The sequence below is a fragment of the Miscanthus floridulus genome, chromosome 6, assembly GCF_019320115.1.
Source record: "Miscanthus floridulus cultivar M001 chromosome 6, ASM1932011v1, whole genome shotgun sequence".
In the NCBI taxonomy this organism is placed as follows: Eukaryota; Viridiplantae; Streptophyta; class Magnoliopsida; order Poales; family Poaceae; genus Miscanthus; species Miscanthus floridulus.
In genome coordinates, this window is record NC_089585.1 from 72007295 (window position 1) to 72014620 (window position 7326).

Genomic DNA, 7326 nt, shown 5'->3' on the forward strand with positions numbered 1-7326 from the left:
AGCTCCTGCAACAGGGGTCAACAAACCCTAAGTACTTGAGGGTACTCAATAAGTGTTACCCGACTAAAAGAAAGACTCCAAGGGCATGCGGGTTTAAAGGTAAGGTAGAAGCAAGAGTAACTTTTGCAGGAAAGCTTACTACAAGTGGATTCTTACTTTCGATATTTTAGTTGCGTATTAAGTTATCATCAGTATCTAGTTAGCACCTAGTCTAAATCAATCGCTTCATTAAGCATCTTATCCTATCTCAACTTATATCATCTCATATCCATTAGTAACCATGTTTTATTGATTAACTATGATATAGGTCAGAGGATCTAGTCTTCATCTCTAAGAAGCAATGGTGATTCGAATCGATTAGGCCCAACTGGGGTTTCTTTACCACACGGCATATGCAGGTCCAAGACCTACATATATCAACCTTCACTCGGATCCTCCAAAACATGAACCGATCTGCGCTACCTGAGAGCACAGTACTCCACCTCCCTGTGCCACTCTTGGTGGATCCACAGGATGTGTACATGCTACTCCACCATCTACCACGCCTGATGCGCAGTTGTCTTTTCACATAATGGAATAGCCAGGGTATCAGGCTTACCGGAGTATGTGCTAGTACTGCAAAGTCTCGACCACATGGTGGCCTACAACGGTATGGTCCTCAATCGACACAGGTGGGATGATGCACAATAGGCTCTCACCATCGGCCTACCCACCAGAGACATTTCTCATGTTCTGTACTTGGACATTACCAATATCCCATACGGAGACATAACCATATCATGCCCCTATCTCAATTTAGATATTTAACATTATTTGGGTAATCTCATGAGCCATCAGTAGAGCTATGAGGATCAAGGTAAAACCTATTTCTCATGAACGATGAAACACTCATTTGACTTTTATCAAAATCTAAGCCTTACTAAGCATAAGAGGTATCGACCTATCTATACTAGCAGGGTATAACTAAGGATACCTGTATATCAAGGTAATCATGCAGCAACGGTATTCAACCAACTTCTAATTACTTAATGCACATCTCACAAGACGTAAAGTGTAATAAATATTTGTAAACACTAGAGAAGGGTTTATGCTCTGGGGCTTGCCTGTGTTGTAGAGAAGGTTAGATTTCCCAGAACATCACAAGGGTCCGACTTGGCACCAATACCATTGGTGGATGGACCTTCTCTGAAACTTGATCAACATGAGTCTTCTCACTCTCGTATGTACTACATGTAAGAAATGATGCTTTGCTTAAGATGATGGAATGCATGACATGATGCATGATGAAAGACACACAAGTGCATAGCAGAACTTAAACTAATCTAAGAAAGTTGAATACAACCTTCCTTCGCGGTACAACTAAGGTTATTACTTGTAAAACACTTTTATTTATTTAACTAACAAATGTGATTAGTGGTTATGATGAAGGCAACACTTACCACAATGTACTAGTCAAGCAAGGCAAGGTATTTAACTAACATTACATAAGTTCAAACATGAGGGCAAGCAAGGATCATTACATGCCTTAATCACATGCATTCACTAATTAATCATTTGAGTAAACTATTTCATTTATTAATTAACAAGTTAATTATGAGCATAACAATCATGTAATTAGTTGCCAAGGAATAGTAGGGGTTTTGTGTCCCAAGGTCCACAATCAACTCCAAAATCACATTAAAACCATTTAATGATTTATAGAAATTATTTTAGTATTTTTATTAATCCATAAAAGGCATGGAATTAAATGGACAATTTATTTTCATCAAAACAGCACCAAACTTTTTTTAAGATATATCTAAGCATCTAAAGCATACACAAAAGGTTTCATGATTTTAGGATAAATATTTTAGCCTATAAAAATCATGGAAGGTACATTTATTAATTAAAAGAGGTAATTTCTAAGCATATCAAAAATACTGCAAATGCTCATTTCATATTTTTACTAGGTATAGTACATGATAACAAGCATACAGAAACAATTTCATAATTTTATCATGTCCTAATAATTAGTTATGAATTTAGCAAGAAACTACACTTTTAATCCATTTCTGAAAAAGATAAAATCATTTTTTTCCTGCGCCAAAACTTTTCTCACGCGCTACATTTCTAGCCACAGTCACTGACGTGCGGGGCCAGGGTCAGCGCACAGTACCGCCCGCACGGACCGCGGCGGCACTGGCTTTGACCGGTGGGTGCTCTCCGGCACCAACCTCGCCGACGATGAGACCAACCCTAGCAGACTCATCTTGCTCTTGTGTACATGGCTGATGCTACTTGTTGACCCTCTAGTGCACCGCAGCAACCACGACGATGGGCCATGGCAGAACAGCAGCGCTCCGGTGCGGCGAACAACACCGACGGTGATGTCTCCGGCAGCGTAAAGGACACCAACAGCACCCCCACGACATAGCGACTCTAACCCCGGTATCGGTTGAATGATACGCGGCACGCAGCGAGCTCGGCTCCATCAATGGTGGCACGGTGGGGTAGAACACGGCGGTGCTACGCGTTCCGGCGATGACAGCATGGTAGAGTCAAAATTAACGGTGTGCTACTGTAGCAGACTGAAAGCTCATCTTCCCCTTCGTTTTTGTCACGATTTTGCAAAAGAACTTGTTGATCGGCCTTAAGCAAACTTGTACAACAATCAGAGATCTGCAATATTGCTTAAGGGCCTAGCATCGAAAACTTGATAGTTTTTGAGATTTTGAATTCCCAAGACAGGAACTTTAAAACTGAAAGACATGATTCAGTTAGGGTTTCGAAAAGGAGTTTTGGTTAGCAAACTTTGAGCAATTAATTAAGACTAAACATGGATCAAGCATTACAAATAATTACCCCTTATCATAGAACAAGCATTACTCCAATCAATAGAACAAAAGTTGGATAAATTTTATTTATAAAAATTGATTTAATAAAATCCCAAACATTGAACCTTATAACTAATAACAGCCATGCAAAAATGACAGTATGAGAATTAGTTATAGGATTCAATCTTTGAGCTCAGATTCCAACATGTTTGATTTGAAACCATTTCCCATGTTTACTTCCATGATAAAAGGCATACTTTAAATAACAAGTATATATTAAGAAAATTTTAATTGTTTAAACATATATTACTTTATATATTCATAAAGAAACTTAATTACTATTATGGACACCATTTCATGAAACATGTGAAACATCACCATTGCAACATATGAAACATTACATATGAAACACTATAAAGCAACACATGAAACATCACATATGCAACATGGACATGCTATAAATGAAGCATGAGTTGCATTAATGAAACATTACTTGATGATTATGCTTCATGATGCACATGATCAAGTTTTAACTGCTTTTTAACATCTAGGATGTTACAGTCCCGCATGTACACGTTAGATGGATAAAGGACCGAGCGAAGACTTTTATGATGAATTGCAAGCGTTACGGATGAGTAACTGCAGGTCTCACAGGTACACGTCGGACATCTGGTCCCATAGGTCGGATGTAGAAGGGTCCCACATGTACACGTCGAATGGAGAAAGGACCGAGCGAAGACTTTTATGATGAATTGCAAGCGTCATGGATGAGTAACAGGGTTGTCCCATAGGTACACGTCGGATGGAGAAGGGTCCCACAGGTACTCATCGGATGGAGAAAGGACTGAGCGGAAACTTTTATGACGAATTGCAAGTGTCACGGATGAGTAACTATAGGTCCCACAGGTACATGTTAGATGGATAAAGTATCGTGTAGAGATCTATGATGAAGCTGTTCGTTACAGATCAAATATTGTTCGTCACATATGTGTAATTAGTTCAATGATGAAGCCCTGTTCGTCACAGTTTTAAAGGAGATCATCATAGATGAGACACGCGAGTGATCTATGATGAAACCCTGTGCTCTTCTATGATGTTTTTTGTGATGATGCCTGATTTTATCATAGAAAGGGAGGGTTGCAGGATCATCACCACTAATCTAGGATGAAACAGAAATATTCATCATAAAAAGCGCTCTTCTATGATGGTTTCGGATTCGTCATTAAGATTTTTGTCATAGAAGTGGATATTTCTTGTAGTATAATTTGAGTATGTGCTAGTTATTCGATTATGTGGACAATATGACTAGATGCCCGTGATAACCAAGTTAAGTCATTACCTCATTTATTCACAACTCTACCTTGAAGTATTGATTGTTTACTTTAGCACATAATGCATTCTTATTTGCTTAGATACGGAAGTCAAACTTGTGATGGGTTTTCTCATGGTTCACGTGATTATAGGGAATTGCTAGTTCAATAATGAACACTACAAAATGAACTATAATCTAAAACTTGACCAATATAATGAATATGATTGAGGTGAGCAAGGGTTAGGGTCACGACAAGATGGGATATCGAGTGACATAACTAGCTTGGCTAGTTAAGGACCATGACATTTGTTGTATTTAGGTCTTGAACATCACCTTGTACAAACCACTTGCCATGGATGGGATTGTAATCCTAGTACTATTGCAACCAAATAACCTCGTGGATTCAGTGTGACTTGGGGTGCATGGTAGATAGACAAGCCAGTACCCTAGACCATCTCAAATCCTTCATGTGTAATTTGATCGGGCATGAGAAGGTTGAGGCGTGAGATACACCTAATGTACTGATGAGTCATATGGGTTGTATCCTTGTTCTTCAGTGGCTAAAACATGTACCCCTATATAGAGTCTTGAAAGTGATTATAATTCGAATACCATGCTCTTGGTTATGAACATGTTCTATGACTACTTGCTTTAGTGTAGTATGTGATGAAAGGAGTCATGGAAGATCAAGCTCCACCCTTCCTTACTTCATCATGCTTATTGGAACCTTGATATGCTTAGAAGTAGTCAATAGACAACATTTACTTTATGCAAAAATGCTTTTTATGCAACCCAACTTTCTACCTTGCTAACTCCAAGATACATAATCCTTTGTAAAATTATTTTGGTATGTATCTTGGAGTACAATCCTATACTCTGGGTGCTATTTTTGAGTTAGTTTGCAGGTGAGGATGCCCCTACCTATGGCTACTTCTATTCCCCAAATCGCTATTAGATGGCTAGCATTATCGGTCATACACCCCGAGTGTGGCATGGCTGTAGGGTCGAGATGGCGGACTAGAGGGGGGTGAATAGTCCTTTCTAAAAATTAAACGCACTGGCTAACCGAAACAAATACGGAATTAAAACTATCGGTCTAGCCAAGACTACATCCCTCTATCTATGTTCTCAAGCACCTTAAAAAAGATCCTAAACTAGCAACTAAGGTGCTGGGCTAGCTAGAGCTCACCTAACCAATTCTAGGAGCAAGGTCACACAAACCTATGCCACTAGTACTTCAAGCAACGAGGAAGCTTCTACACATGCTAGTAAGCAAAAGCACAGAGCCACCTAAGCTTAGTAGCAATGCTCAATAACAAGGCTACACAAGACAAATTATAGAGCGCAAATTACTTAGCTACACAAACTAAGCAATGTGACTAACAAGGTTACTCAAACCGAATTAGTCACGCAAGGGAGCTACTTCTGTGCTACACAAACAAGAAGGTAACTAGCAAGCTACACAAGCTAACTAATTACAAGAGCAACTACATAAGCACAATGTATATGAAAGTAATTACAAGCTTGTGTAAGGGGATTGCAAACCAACAGGAAGACAAGGATGACACGATGATTTTTATCCCGAGGTTCACGTGCTTGCCAACAGGCTAGTCCCCATTGTGTCGATCGTTCACTTAGTGGTTCAATGGCTAATTGGCACCACACCAAGCCCACACATTGGGCACCATAAGAACCTCACAAACCAAGGTAGGGTAGCTCAATGACATGCTCTACTAGTTTTGCTCTTCACGGCTCCCGTGGGGTGAGCATGGTACCCCACACAATCTCTTCTCTGGAGCACCACACAAGCTTCTTGCGTGCTTCGATGGAGACCACCACCAAGCCGTCTAGGAGGTGGCAACCTCCAAGAGTAACAAGCACCATTGGCTTGCAACTTGATCACCTAGTGCCACTCAATGCAAACTCACATTGCAACCACACTAGAATCACACTCACACTCAATCGGATGATCACTTTCAAGCATATGTGAGTTAGAGGGCTCCCAAGCACACCTATACAAGCCACCAAGTCTTAAGGGTGCTCAGCCACCAACCCAAGGCCGAGCTCTACCTCTATTTATAACCCCCAAGCCAAATAGAGCCGTTGAAGCCTTGGAGCACATTTCTACGCGGTCACCGGACAGCAACATGCGGGCACCGAACAAGGGGGTGGCGGTGCCCCAATGGTCGATTTGAGATAGATATTTCAAACTAGCCATTGGACAAGTGGGAACTGGACATAGGGGGATGGTGCACCGCCCTATGGGTGGTGGTGCCACCGGCCTGCCAAAACCCAAACCGGTGCTCTCTGGAAAAATATGGCGGTGCTAGGTACCGGACAGTCCGGTGACCATGGCAGTGCCACCTTCAGCTCAAACTTGATTTCCATCACATCAAGCTTGTAGAGCATTTTATTAGCTTTCCGAAAAGTCCTAGATCATCGAAATTAGAGTTTGAAGCTAAGAGTTATGCCCAAAATACGAAAGGGTGGTAGTGTTGATATGGGCACGTTGCAGGGAGTGGCGGTGCACCGTGCAAGGGGTGGCGGTGCCACCGCCCTAGGGTGTCCGGTGCACACCAGAAAGGGCAGTGCCACCCCCTAGGCTGGGCTACACGTTTGGTTGTGTTTTCTGACCCTCGGACAACCCAAACTTGCTATTTTCTTCTTATTTTCTTCTCCAATTTCACCAAGTTAATCCAAAACAACTCCAGCAACTTCCCCTTTGCAAAAGTGCAAACACCATCAAGTGTACAACATCATGTGCAAGTGTGTTAGCATTTTCACAAATATTTTATCAAAGGATTAGCTCTCTTTTCACCATGCCACTCGATCCTAGCAATGATGCAAAGTTAGATCACTTGAGTGGCACTAGATGACCGATAAGCAAACAAGTTTGCTCCTCTTGATAGTACGACCATCTATCCTAAACCCAGTCATTAACTTCTCTATACACCTATGACCGGTGAAATAAAATGCCCTATATGTTATACCTTTGCCTTGTGCATTTCATTCCATCTCCTCCAATGTTGATGCAACACATGCACCAACCATATCACAAATGATATGATCTACTTCATATCATCACGTGACCTTGTTGGTTCATCGATCTGGACCTCACTTGCTCTTCATCGTTGCCTTCATCCATCAGCGCCAAGTCTTGCTCAAGCTTCACCGCCACGTGGTCCATTGCTACAATGCCTC